Source organism: Carica papaya, chromosome 4 (assembly GCF_054855325.1).
Source record: "Carica papaya isolate Zhongbai chromosome 4, ASM5485532v1, whole genome shotgun sequence".
Classification (NCBI taxonomy): Eukaryota; Viridiplantae; Streptophyta; class Magnoliopsida; order Brassicales; family Caricaceae; genus Carica; species Carica papaya.
In genome coordinates this window covers 17,813,041-17,826,693 of record NC_142312.1, presented here as the reverse complement: position 1 = coordinate 17,826,693, position 13,653 = coordinate 17,813,041, and the positions used below count along the sequence as shown (strand labels likewise).

At 35.9% G+C, this 13,653-nt stretch overlaps 1 pseudogene across 1 annotated transcript; it reads right to left on the bottom strand.

Moving 5' to 3' along the window:
• Nucleotides 1-664: 664 nt before the first annotated feature.
• LOC110806551 (BTB/POZ domain-containing protein At3g05675 pseudogene) lies at nt 665-3,685 on the bottom strand (annotated as a pseudogene). Its single transcript, XR_015818483.1, has 3 exons — nt 3,537-3,685; nt 2,265-2,339; nt 665-2,070 (listed from the first exon to the last, which is right to left on the bottom strand). The product of XR_015818483.1 is annotated as a BTB/POZ domain-containing protein At3g05675 pseudogene (transcript).
• Between the last annotated feature and the right edge of the window lie 9,968 nt (nt 3,686-13,653).

Below are 13,653 nucleotides of genomic sequence, written 5' to 3'. Positions count from 1 at the left end.
CAAGAGGCAGGACTTAGAATCTCTAGAGAAATAAACAAATATCGATTTATTGAGATACTAAAATATGAATTCTACCTGACATGAACTTATGTTTCAGATAAATTCTTTGAGAACTTTTGGATTATAGACTCAAGAATCATATATCATATGATCTCTACTTTCTAAATATTTTTATAGACACACTCAATGTCCAAGTAATAGAAAGATTGTCGTTACACATGGTTCCCTAAAAAATTATTACAAGCAAGGGCGACATTAAGTTCTAATATTGTCCTAAAAAATATATTACATGTACCTAGATTACGTACTAATTAGTAAGTAAATTATCACAAAATTTGAATTTAAAATAATATTTGACTCTTTTCACTTTACTTTTAGAATCAAAATTTGAAGAAGATAATTGGATCCATTGAGACCGAAACGGACTCTACCACCTGGACGCATTTGGGGGATCCGTCTTTGCTAAACTACTAAAATTGTTATAATATTTGGACTAAATACTCTTGACAAAAGGATTATAAAATTACACGAGTTAGTCATATATATATACATATATTTTGTAGGTTGTCTGGTAGATGGGTTAAGACAAGACTAATTTTCCTGGTTGTTTCATCTTCATTCCTCAAAACAAATAAGGATGTTGGTTATTTTCTGCGTTAGAAAATGAAGAATTTTCAATTATATATTGCTACTATTATTATGAAAAAGAGGATTATGCAATTCAATACAACTAAATTGATCAACAACAACAGGCCCATCAAATTAAACTAATCAAAGACCGACAGTGGCATTGCCAACATTCTCAGATCCCTCCAACAATCTTCTCTTTGCAGACTTAGTCCTATAACACCAAATTTCAAATGCCTCACTCAAATCAGGATATCTCACGTGTTCTGTCTTTATCCAATATGCAAAAACATTAGCTTGGTCATTTGATGGCAATGCCAGTACCAATGACACAATTGCTCCCTCAATGTTTCCCCACGTCTCTTCCTCCATCTTGTATGTATTGCTCAATTGCTCCTTGTTTGTTGTGTCCAAAATCACTTTTATCTTTCGGATAAATGGGAGCCATGAATTTAGCAATTGCAGCCGGCCCAAAGCTGGAAGGATTACATTCCCGTACTCTACTGTTTCCAACACTTTGCTTGTCACTTCTATTAGCGTTACTTTCAAACCCAGCATTGCAGATCCTGGTTTCTTATCCTCTACTATCTCTAAAACCTTACCAGAGATCTCTGCCCAGTTACAAACAAAGTCCTTCATTAAATCCATCCTCGATAAGATGTTATACATCCATTCCATGTCATGTAGACTCCGCAGGGCTTTACCTTCTATAGTTTGAGATGTGAGATCCGACTCCAAAAGCATGGAAGATAATTCAGTTTCGAACGAAGAGCAAACTTTTGAGAGGCCCATTCTTACTACTGATTTCACTTCATCATCAGCTGTAACTAATGGGGTATGCTCATCTGCCCCCAGCATGTACTCAACCTGTTCTTGAGCAGAGGTTTTAAGATCATCTCCGAATGGAGGAGATGCTCCGTCAAAGGACATGGTGAACTGAACCGCTAAAATGAAAGCATTTTTCGATGCAATTATATCTAGAGGTTGAATTCTCGATAAAATGGGCATTGCTACTGGACCCAGTTCTGAGACTGCATTTATAATTTCTTCCTCATCCGTCTTACCAAGAAATAGCCTCCAAATACTGGATGCAGCAATCCCTGATCTCTTTACAATGCAATGCAAACTGCCTATCTGAAGAATACCAACAGCAGATTCAACAGGGTCCACGGACTCCAGAAGCAACTCTGAAGAGAGATCCAACAATGTCAAAAGACTAACATGATAGTTGTAATTTACAGTCAGGACTGGAGATCTGATCAGCAAAGAACTTGCTCTTGTTTATGAGAATAAAGTGGGAGTAGAACCATTCAAGTCTACCACTAGTATTTCTCAAGTGCAGAGTGATATCACTAGTACTCTTGTCCCCAAATCTGCAAGGCTTGGCTGCTTCAGTTGAGTCCATACAGAGTAATGAAGGATACAAAATTCATCCTTCAGCAACTAAAACAATAAATATTCAAATTAGACTGAACTCTTAACGAAAATCAAAATCAAATCTGAAATGAAAGTCTAAAATAAAAATAATAACATTTGTTTGATATAGATTAAGCCAGAGACTGTCACAACTTGAAAATCATGCTGTTAAATATATTATTCTAAAATGGAGATTTACACGTTCAAATCAAACTGTATACCTAATATAATGGCTTGATGGGCATTTCATGTCTGTAGTACTCAATAGAATAGATAAATATACCCAAGAGCTCATTCTGCATATTATGAACTTAGATTACATGAACTGAGAAACTTATTAATTACATTTGCTGACATCCAAAAATAGAGATCAGAATACCTATCACAAGGAATATAGCATATGTACAAGATATTGGCTACTGTCTATCTCTTAAGTTCATATATGCTTTCTAATCATTATTTCATTTACACAGAAACTTAGGAAAGACATAAAAACGAAAAACAAGTAACTTATTGTGCCACAGAAAAAGCCATTTTCATTTTCTAATAATCCTTAGTTACAAAATCAGTGATGAAGATCTTCATAATTCCCTTTCATTGATGAATATCTTCATAAGCCCTTATCCACGGTACCCACCCAGAATCACATCCAGCCAAAAGAAAACTAAAATGAATAGAAATATATTCTTTACAAGCTACCATAAGGGACATCTGACCCTAACACACATGATAGACAATCCAATGCATGCGTTGTTCGAAAGGGCACTGCTAAAGTTCAAGATTACATATCTTTGTAAGGTCGGAAGAGTAAGAGGCAACTTGGATTGGCTTTTGTTTTTCTTTTGTTTTTCCTTTTGGTCTTTGACCCATAGGCTGGTTTTTAGATAAAAAAACAAGATACCTCCATGAACGAACACAAACGAGACATCTCAGTTGAAGAGAATGATCTTATTAAAGGAGCACAAAAAAGAAAAAGGTAAGTTTCATTGTGAAACCTCAAAAGAAGCTCCCTCAAGAGCTTGAGAAATCTGATGCAGAGGAAAACTCATCGGAATATGAAGAACCTCCATCAGAAATCGCAAAAAAGCCGGGAAAATGCAGAAGCTATATCAAGAGTTCCACAGAGAGACTCGTGAAGCAAGCGGAACAAAACAATAAAAAGTACAACATTTCTGAGAAATCCAATTATTAAACTCCAGCAAGAAAAGATATAGATAAATCATTCTAATTACTCCTTTTCCTCTTATATTTTCTCAGCTACCATACAAAGAGTGTAGAGCCGAAAATTTCTTGAACTTCACCAAGACTTGTTACTTTAAAGCCAAAAGATACCAACAAACTATAATAAAGACACAATCTTCCAAGTAAAGAAATAAACGAATTTCCAAAATTTACCAGAAACCCCCATTAATATCTCTGAGATATTAATGGAAGTTGATTAAAAATCATGACTTTTCAGATGGGTCATCAGAGAAGAAGATAGAATAGCCTACCTTTTAATGAACTTAATTCGAGGAATAAATCTGTTATTACAATCGCACAGATAATTTGCCTACATAAATCGCAGTGTGGAGGACACAAGTGAAGGCTGTGAAGATCAGAAAGATTGCCTACATAAATATGCTATTAGACTCAGGAGCTGAGTTTTTTTTTGTGAAAAATAAACAAATAAATAATATAAGTGGAAAAAATATGAAAGGACAAAACTACCCTTATCATACTTGCCTCGTGATCTTTGTAGCATGGTGCCTCTAAATTTGTTAAAGGTTATATTTAGAAAGTAAAAATAAAAATTCATGTGAAAGTTTATTGACAATAAATATTTATTAACTAGAGGATGAGAGCACAACTTAAAACCGTAAAAACTGAACGTGTATTGAAAGTCCATGGAAGTTAATTTTTTTATTATACTTTTTTAATTAAATAGTCTATTTGATTTATGTAGAATTTATTCATAATTAACTTAACTAAAATTAATACAAAAGAGTAAAAAATAAATTGAGTCTATTGTTGAGTAATAATTTTAATTTTGCATTATAATTATTATATATTTTATGCGCATTAACTATAATTCATTGAGTTTATAAAATTATTGTGCTTGATAATTTATCTCTTTAAATTATAAGCTTTGTAATGTGCAAAAATCAAAATTTTGATTTATTTTTTCAAAAAACCGAAATCCTTTTCATTGCACGGAAAATTAATTTTTACTTATTGAAGTATTCTTGTAGCATTTTAGTCAATCTATTTTTTTTTATCTTAATTACTTTAATTCTAATCACGTGTTGATTGTGGATTAAATAGAAATAATTTATTAAGGAATAAAAATTTTATGCTAAAGGTATATGTGTGGGTTCGGATAGCAAGCTATATCTTGGGTTCCACATTTATTGTGTATGTCTATATTCGAATTATGTTATTGATTATGGGTTCCGCATTAGTTTATATTTCCCATATTGTCTTTGTAACTCACTCACAACATGAACATTTTAAAATATTTTAGAAGGCATAACATTTTTTAATCCACGAAATCAACATTTTAAATAATTATATTAGTATCCTCTTTCACTGTTTTTATTCCTCATGTATCACAAGTATTATGGCTCTATAGATTTTTTAATTTATTTTGTTTCATCCAAACTTATAAAGTTCTTAATTACAATTTTTCTTTATTGTTTTTAACCAATGAAGAATGCAAAATCTAACATAAACTTCCTATATATACATCTTGACAAACTCCTTTTGTAAATGACAATAAAAAAATTAAAATACCTCCAAACTGACTTTACCATCATTGGTGAACTTTACTCGCTGAGACCACCATTTATAACGATTCAACTTAATCTTCTTCCTCAACCTATCAACTATTTTTTCCCTAAATACCCACATTCGTTCTTCTCCTATAAAATGTGAAGCATGTGTTCATATTTCTAGAAATTTTTTGGTTAAGGTTTGGGCAAAGTATGCATGACTGGGCAAACGAATTATCCTACCTCTTTTCGTTAGTTTTTCTATTATTACACCTTTTGTTTTTTTTAGAAATGGGTTACATGTTATTTTCAGGTTTCAAATTAGCCAATAAGTTACTAGGTTCAAGTAAAGGGTTTCACATTTCACATTAACCATTTGGATGTCATTTGCACTAAATGGGTCTTTAAAAAGCTTCTAAAACTTTGGTGACCATTTTGTGGCAAAAGAACTTTAGGGACTAAAATGAAAAATAAGCCAAAGTTTGGAGACAAAAATGGTAATTTTTCCTATAACTCAATTATTTTTTACTTTGAACATAATATTTTTTGTGGTTATAGTTTTATTGCTATCCCTTTTTTTATTGTTCTTTTTTCTGTTTCTAGTCCTCTTTAACTCTCAATGCTCTTTTTTACTTGTTCCTCTCCCTTTTAAAAGGTTGATTGCGTTTTGTAGGTTGCATTACAATGAATTAAAAAATTTTTGTAGTGATAATTTATAAAAACAATAATTTATACTTTTCATTTGCAAAAACACCTTCATCATAAACCCATTATGCTTAGCATGTAGAAACTTAAATTCTTAAGTCAAACTCTCTCTGCTTGAATCATGCCCAATGAAATGAATGCTATCAAGAAAATTGGAAAAATAAAAAGAAATTAAAAAGATGGCACGACTTACTCGATAAGTTGATTGAAGATTTCCTATCTCAACAAGATAGTTAAAAATTATCTGTAATACCCCGTCCATCACTGTGCTAAAATAATTTAGAAATTCTATTTATTCGGCCCTTTGGCCGCCTTAAACTTAATTAATTTATACTGTTTAATATTTTTCATGATTTGTGATTTTTGATTTATTTTTATTTTTACTTTATTTTATTTTTAAATTAAAAAAATTAGAAAAAAATTAGAAAATGGTGAAACGGAAAAAAAAAACTGCCCGCAGGAAAAATTTCGCGAGAGACCAGCTTGCCCGCGCGGCTACTGGGCTATGCGCCCAATGCGCACGACCCATCCGCACACTAGCACGCACAGGACGTGCGCACAGCGTGCACGTCCCCTCCACACGCATGCACATCCCCTCGGGCAGTGCACCGTTGTTGCCTTAGGTGGTGCACCACCTTCGCTGGTGGACAAGGTCTTCCTCTCCCATTTTTTATGCTAAGAATCTTTTTCTCCTCTCTCTTCATCGAATTTCATCACTAATTGCGAATCTAACGGTTTCAAAATTGTTAAATTTTCCTCCATTTTCCTTTCTCTCCACACTTTCATTTCTTCCATTTTTCAAGGTTTAGAGAGAGAGAGAGACAGTAAATTAGTGCTAGAAGAAGAGAAAGAAAGAAAAACTGTGAAGAATAAATTATCGAGATTTTCGTAAGGAATCTAGTATTACTTTCGACGTCTTAAAGAGTATTTTAGATAAGTAAATTTAATATGAATGTTATTTTGCCTGTTTTGTATGCCTTTGTGTTTAAATGAGTCGAATTGTTATGGTTTTCAAGCATGCTATGTGAATTATAGACATTCAATAAATTTTCATATAATAAATGTAATATGTAATCTATAATAGTGAAAATAAAAAGAAAAAGAAAAAGAGAAAAGTTGAATGAAACCTGTATGGTTCGAAGTGTATCTGTATTGACATGCATATTGCACCAAGTGTCTCATTAGTCTTTTTATCTCTGAGGTATATCTGTTCCTCTTACCCTTCGGGGTATTTATTTCTCCCTCCCCTATCTAGTCTAGAAAGACATAAGAGGACCGTTCTCAATGAATGACAACGTGTCCTCTGACGAGAATGGTATCGCACTATCTATAGGAGTCACTCGTAGCTAAGTAAATACGTGACTATAGATATCTATTAGGACCACTATAGTTGGTGCGGCCGTGGTCATAGATCGTATCATGGTTTGGCCGGCCGGACGTGGGTCTGAGCAAATTTTCTATGTCTATATCTGATCTGGTCATTTCACTTGAGTAGTTGGAAATCAGTATCTATCCTCAGATATAGAAGTTTGTAATGACTTTGCGAAGCATGACACGAAAAATTTGTATATTTTATGATTTATTTGATTTTCTCTATTATTTGGCATGATATATATTTGATCTTCTGTGCTAACGTGTCATTTTCATATTCAAACAAATGATTTTCATAATAGTGATTAGGTAAACAAGGAAGCTAAACGGTAAGATAAAATAATAAACTTTTGAAATCTTATGATGTTAATTTAATACTGTTTTTCTTACTGAGCATATGGAACTCACTCTTTCCATGTTCTCCCTCCCGAGATGAGGAAGAAAATGAAGAACCACAGACAGACCTACCCTTGGAAGTCTATGAGGATCCTGTGGATCCACAAGTCTGAGTGAATGACTATTTCCGCGATCTGATGAATTTAGTTGCATAGTGAAAGAAGTGGCCCTTATATTTTGTATTTTGTAGCCACTTCTGTCCTCAGTTTATGTATGTATTTAGAACATCATGTATATTTGTAAGGAATTTGTTACGGTTTGATTCTGCTACATAAATTTTATTACGCACTCGTTATTTTGAATCTATATTTAACACCATATGCCTTAATTAGCACTTGGGATGTCATAGATGGTACCAGAGTAGAATTTTGCAGAACAAATCCCTTGCACTGGAGCCTAGGATAGATAAACCTTTTAGAGTATCTAGGGAAGAAATATGTCCTCCTTTCAAGAATTAAACCTCTAACTCTTTGTGTTCCTTTCTTTTATAGGAATGACGCAGGAAAGACCATCCATAGAGCGTAACTGAACAAGCTGAAGCCCCGAATCATCTGACTAGGGCTGAATTTACATAATTTTTTCGAACCATTCAAGGATTAACTGTAGTTGTAAGACAGAATCAGGCCAACCCTTGTCCACCCCCTGCCCTTGAATTTTAAAACACAGATCGGTCTATCTCTCATAATATAACAGAGTTTAGGAAACTTAACCCCCCATATTTTGAAGGTGGTCCTGATCCTTTAGTAGCCAAAGCTTGGATCCTACAAATAGAAAAGCTCTTTTCTATACTAGACCTGACCAAAGAACAAAAAGTCCCTCTTGTAGCTTTCATATTAAACGGTGAAGGCGAACACTGGTGGCGACTTAAGAAAGAAGTCCTGCCTACCCTTACTACCTAGGAAATTTTCATGGACACTTTCTTTGATAACGTTTTCCCTACTTATGTTCAGAAAAAGAAAGAGGAGGAGTTCTAGGATCTCTGCCAAGGAAGCTTGTCTGTATCCCAATATGCAGCCCGATTTATTCAACTATCTAGGTTTGCCCCTTTGATGGTCACCCTTGAAAGTTGAAAAAGTAGAAAGTTTCTCAAAGGTCTTCGTGCCGACATTTATAACTAGGTCGTGATGCTGAGACCTAACTCGTATGTAGAGGTGCTTGAACATGCCCAGTTGGCCGAAGATCTTATCTCGGCCAAGCACCAATATTTTGCCCGAGTTCGTGCCCAACAATAACCCCAACAACTTAAAAAAAAATTCCTAAACTAGTAAGTAACCCTCTAGAAAAACGAACCAAAATTTCCTTCTTTTTGTCATGCCTCGACCTATAGCTCCACCTGCCCGAGCTAGCCAACCTTGTCAACATTGCGGTCGCTCGTATGGTGACATACCTTGTCGGCATATCAATAACACTTACTATTGGTGCAGAAGCACCCAAGACCTTATAAAAGACTACCCTCTGTAACCAAAGGATGTAGCCCGACCCATAGCACATGGTCGAGTGTACCACTTAGATGAACCTGATTTTTTTCCTGCTCCTGTTCTCATCTAGAGTATTCTTTCTATTCATAATACTTCTGCCAAGACCTTGATCGATACTGGCGCAACTCACTCTTTTATTTCTTATGCATTTGCTTGTAACCTAGAATTTAGACCAGAAGCTTTAGGAAAAATACTAGTGGTGGAAACTCCCTCTAAAGGATTACTAGAGACTCATTACGTATATAAGGACTGTAGGATAAAAACTTTAGGAATAGAGGTATGTGTAAACTTGATACTATTAGATTTTATAGGATTTGATGTAATATTAGGAATAGATTGGTTAGAAAAGTATAGAGTTATATTAGACTGTGAAAGTAAAATTGTAATCTTACGATCTTTAAAAAAGAACTAAAATTTGTTGTTATTATTTTTCTAATAATTGAATGAATAGGAATATGGACGCTGATCCTGCTGTGTGTTCCGTACCAATTCTTTACAATTTTTCTGATGTCTTTCCCATCGAACTTCTTAGTCTACCTCCCCATCTGAGGTAGAGTTTCTGGTTGAATTATTGCCTAGAACCCAGCCAATCTCGAAGCCCACATATCGCATAATTCGCACTGAGTTAACAGAGCTAGAACATCAGCTTTTTAATCTTATCACCTGAATATTCATTCGCGTGCTCCAGTGTTGTTCGTAAAGAAAAAGGATGGTACCCTTTGACTCTTATGAATTATAGGGAACTCAACCGAGTGACTGTTAAAAACAAGTACCCCTTACCCCAGATCGACGATCTCTTCGATCAACTATAAGGAGCTACGGTCTTCTCTAAGATCGATCTTAAAACTGGGTATCACTAGTTGAGAGTTAAAAAATAAGATATTCCAAAAAAATTCTTTCGGCGTACATATGGATTGTATGAGTTTAGAGTGATGCCGTTCGGATTGACCAATGCTCCAGCAGCTTCATGGACTTAATGAACCGAGTTTTCCGACACACACTGGATTGGTACGTCATCGTCTTTATTGATGATATTCTGGTGTATTTCAAAAGCCATGAAGAACACATTGTGCGTTTGGCTAAAGTGTTGTAAGCTCTCCGCCAAAACCAACTGTATGCGAAACTAAGCAAGTGCTCCTTTTGGTTGGATCAAGTTTCTTTTCTTAGTCATGTAATCTTAAGTGAAGGAGTTTTTGTAGACTCGTCCAAGGTAGAATTGGTGATCAACTAGAGTCCGCCCACCAATGTGACCGAGGTACGTAGTTTTCTTGGCTTAGTAGGCTACCACCGACGGTTCATTGACGGATTCGCCAAGATTGCTGCCTCTATGACTCAACTCACCAGAACAGGGGTACCTTTCATTTGAAATTATGAGTGCAATAAAAGCTTTATAGAAATAAAGTGTCGTCTCATCTCTACTCCTATGTTAATCTTCCCTGACAATGAGGGGAGATTCCAAGTTTGTTGTGATGCATCTCATATTGATTTGAGATGTGTCTTGATACAGCATGGCAGAGTAGTCGCCTTTGGATCTCGACAGCTTAAAGTTCATGAGCAAAACTACCCTACCCACGATCTGGAATCAGAAACCATTATCTTTGCCCTAAAGATATGGCGACATTACCTATATGGTCAGACTTTTGAAATCTACATTGATCATAAGAGTCTTAAATACATATTTTCTCAACGAGAGTTAAACATGAGACAAAGATACTAGATGAATCTTCTGAAAGATTATGATTGTCAAATCATTTATCACATTGGGAGAGAAAATATAGTCGCTGATGCTTTAATTCGAAGGGAGCCTACTGTGCTGGCTCAAACCATGTCCTCTGATCAAAAGATGATGGATATTATACAATCACTCTGCCTTAACTATTATGGCAAATACACCTATCTCCTCCAAATTCGAACTTTACCGGATCACTTTATGAAGATTTGGGAAGCACAGGCCACGGACTCGGAACTCATCAAGAAATTGGGTAAGTTCGCTTCTGAAGAATCTCCTGATTTCAGGATCTCTGATGATAGATTGTTCAGATTCTGGAATTGAATTTGGGTTCCCGTTGTTGTACGTATAAATGTACTAAAGACCGCCCATCCTTCCAAGTTATCCATTCATCCTGGAAGTACCAAAATGTACCGGGACTTGAAACGACAATATTGGTGGCCAGGAATGAAGAAAGATATAGTTGACTACGTCTTCCGATATTCTCGTTATGTGGGACTTTTTTTATCATTGAGCTCATTGGACCCGTGGCATACCGCCTCATTCTATCTCGAGAGTTCATGGGTTTGCATGATGTCTTTCATGTCTCGATGCTCAAGAGGTACCACCCTGATCCTTTTCATGTTATTCCTCATGATGAGGTACAGGTACAGGCCGATATGACCTATGAGGAGGTTCCTGTGAAAATTTTCTGGTGGACTGATAAGGTCTTACGTAACAAGACGATCCCCATAGTGAAGATACGATGGCAACATCATACTCCAAAATAAGCAACATGGGAATTGGAGGACAAAATGAGAAAAAAGTACACACACTTATTCGAGACAAATTTGGGGACCAAATTCTTTTAGGTGGGAGGGTGTAACCCCCCCATCACTGTGCTAAAATGATTTGGAAACTCTATTTTTTTAGATCTTTGTCCACTTTAAACTTAATTAATTTATGGTGTTTAACATTTATCATAATTCGTGAATTTGATTTGTTTTTATTTTTATTAATTTTTATTTTATTTTATTTTTAAATTAAAAGAAAAATTAGAAAAAAATTGAAAAATGGCGAAACAGAAAAAAAAACTAACAGCAGAAAAAATCCCGCAAGAGAGCGATTTACCCGTGCGGGTGTTAGGAACTGCACACGCACATGCATACAGTGTACACGTCCCATCTGCACACCAGCATGCACGAGACGTGCGCACAACGTGCACATCCCCTTCGCACGCACGCACGCACGGGATGTGCGCACAGTGCGCACGTCCCTTCCACGAGCATGACGCGGGGTCAAGACCTGCGAGTGCGTCCTGTCTCGAGCTTGCAGGCTGTCAGCGTGTCACCACGCACACGGATTGGCGCCGCACACTATACGCGCGTTGTTCGCGCAGTAGACCTTCACGGACAAGCCTTATGCACTTGGGGCTTGCACGCAGTAGACATGCGCGTGCGACGGCCAGCGCACCAAGGACTTGCGCATACGCAAGCTGGCCCCTGCGTGCGCGGCAATAAGCTTGTGCACCTGCAAGCTAGCTTGCAGTGCACCGGTCGGGCATTGCCACCTTGGCAGTACACCATCGTCACTGGTGGAGGAGGTCCTCCCTTATTTTTCGTGCCAAAAATTTTTTTCTCCTCTTTCTTCACTAGATTTTATAACTTATTGCAAATCTAACGGTTCCAAAATTTTATAAATTGCCCCCTCCCCTTTCCCTTCCTCTCCACATTTCTATTTCTTCCATTTTTCAAGGTTTAGAGAAAGAGAGAGAGAGAGAGAGAGAGAGAGAGAGAGAGAGAGAGAGAGAGAGAGAGAGAGAGAGAGTAAATTAGTGAGAGAAGTAGAAAAAAAAGAAAACAGTGAAGAAGAAATTATCAAAATTTTGGTAAGGAATCTAGTGTTACTTTCGACGTCTTAAGGAGTATTTTAAGATAAACAATTTAATATGATTGTTATTTTGCCTATTTTGTATGTCTATGTGTTCAAATAAGTCGAATTATTCTGGTTTTCAAGCATGCTATGTGAATTATACTTGATAAATTTGCATGTAATAAATATAATATGTAATCTATAATAATAAAAGTAAAAAAGAAAAAAAAAAGAAAAGTAGAATGAAGTTTGTATGGTCCCAAGTGTATCTGTATTGACATGCATATTGCATCAAATGTCTCGTTAGGCTTTTTATCTCTGAGGGGTATTTGTTTCGCTTGCCCTTCAGGGTATCTATTTGTCCCTCCACTCTTTGGTCTGGAAAGATGTAAAAAGACCGCTCATAGTGGATGACGGTGTGCCCTTTGACGAGAGTGGTATTGCACTATCTGTAGGGGTCACCCATGACTAAGTAATGTCGTGACTATAAATATCTATTAGGACCACTATAGTTGGTACGACCATGGTCATAGATCGTACCATGGTTTGCCCAATCGGAAGTGGGCCTAAGCAAAGTATCGTATCTGCATCTGATCTGGTCATTTTACTTGGGTAGTTAGAAATCTGTATTTGCCCTCTAAGATGGATGTTTGTAACGACTTCGCAAAGTATGACATGAAAAATCTGTGCATTTCATGATTTATTTTATTTTCTCTATTATCTGGCATGATGTATATTTGATCTTCTGTGCTAACGTACTATTTTCGTACTCAAATAAATTATTTTCATAATAGTGAGATAGGTAAACAAGAAAGCTAAACAGTAAGATAAACTTTTGAAATCTTACAATGTTAATTTAATATTATTTTTCTTACTGTGCATATGGAACTCACCCTTTTCATGCTCCCCTAGATGAGGAAGAAAATGAGGAACCGCAGGTAGACCTACCATTGGAAGTTTTTGAGGATTCTGTGGATCCACAGGTCTGAGTTCATGTGTAACGGCCCCGGAAATTTAAATAAAATATATGTATTAAAAATGCCAAATACGGAAGCGTAATAAAAATTTTGATTAACATCCCATACACGATAACCAAAATATACTCAAAACATGAAGGAACAGACTAACTAAGAGAGATACTCGAAATAAAAATTATAAATATAATTATAAAGTCTTTAGGCGTCCCCTTCACCGTCTTCCTGTGGAACGGGCTCGGGAACAACGTCTTCCTGATCTGAAATGGTTAAATAAGGAATGAGCTACACCAGCCCAGTAAAGAAATCACACTATCTCATTGCCACGGAAGTAAAGATGGGTAGAAAATAAAAAT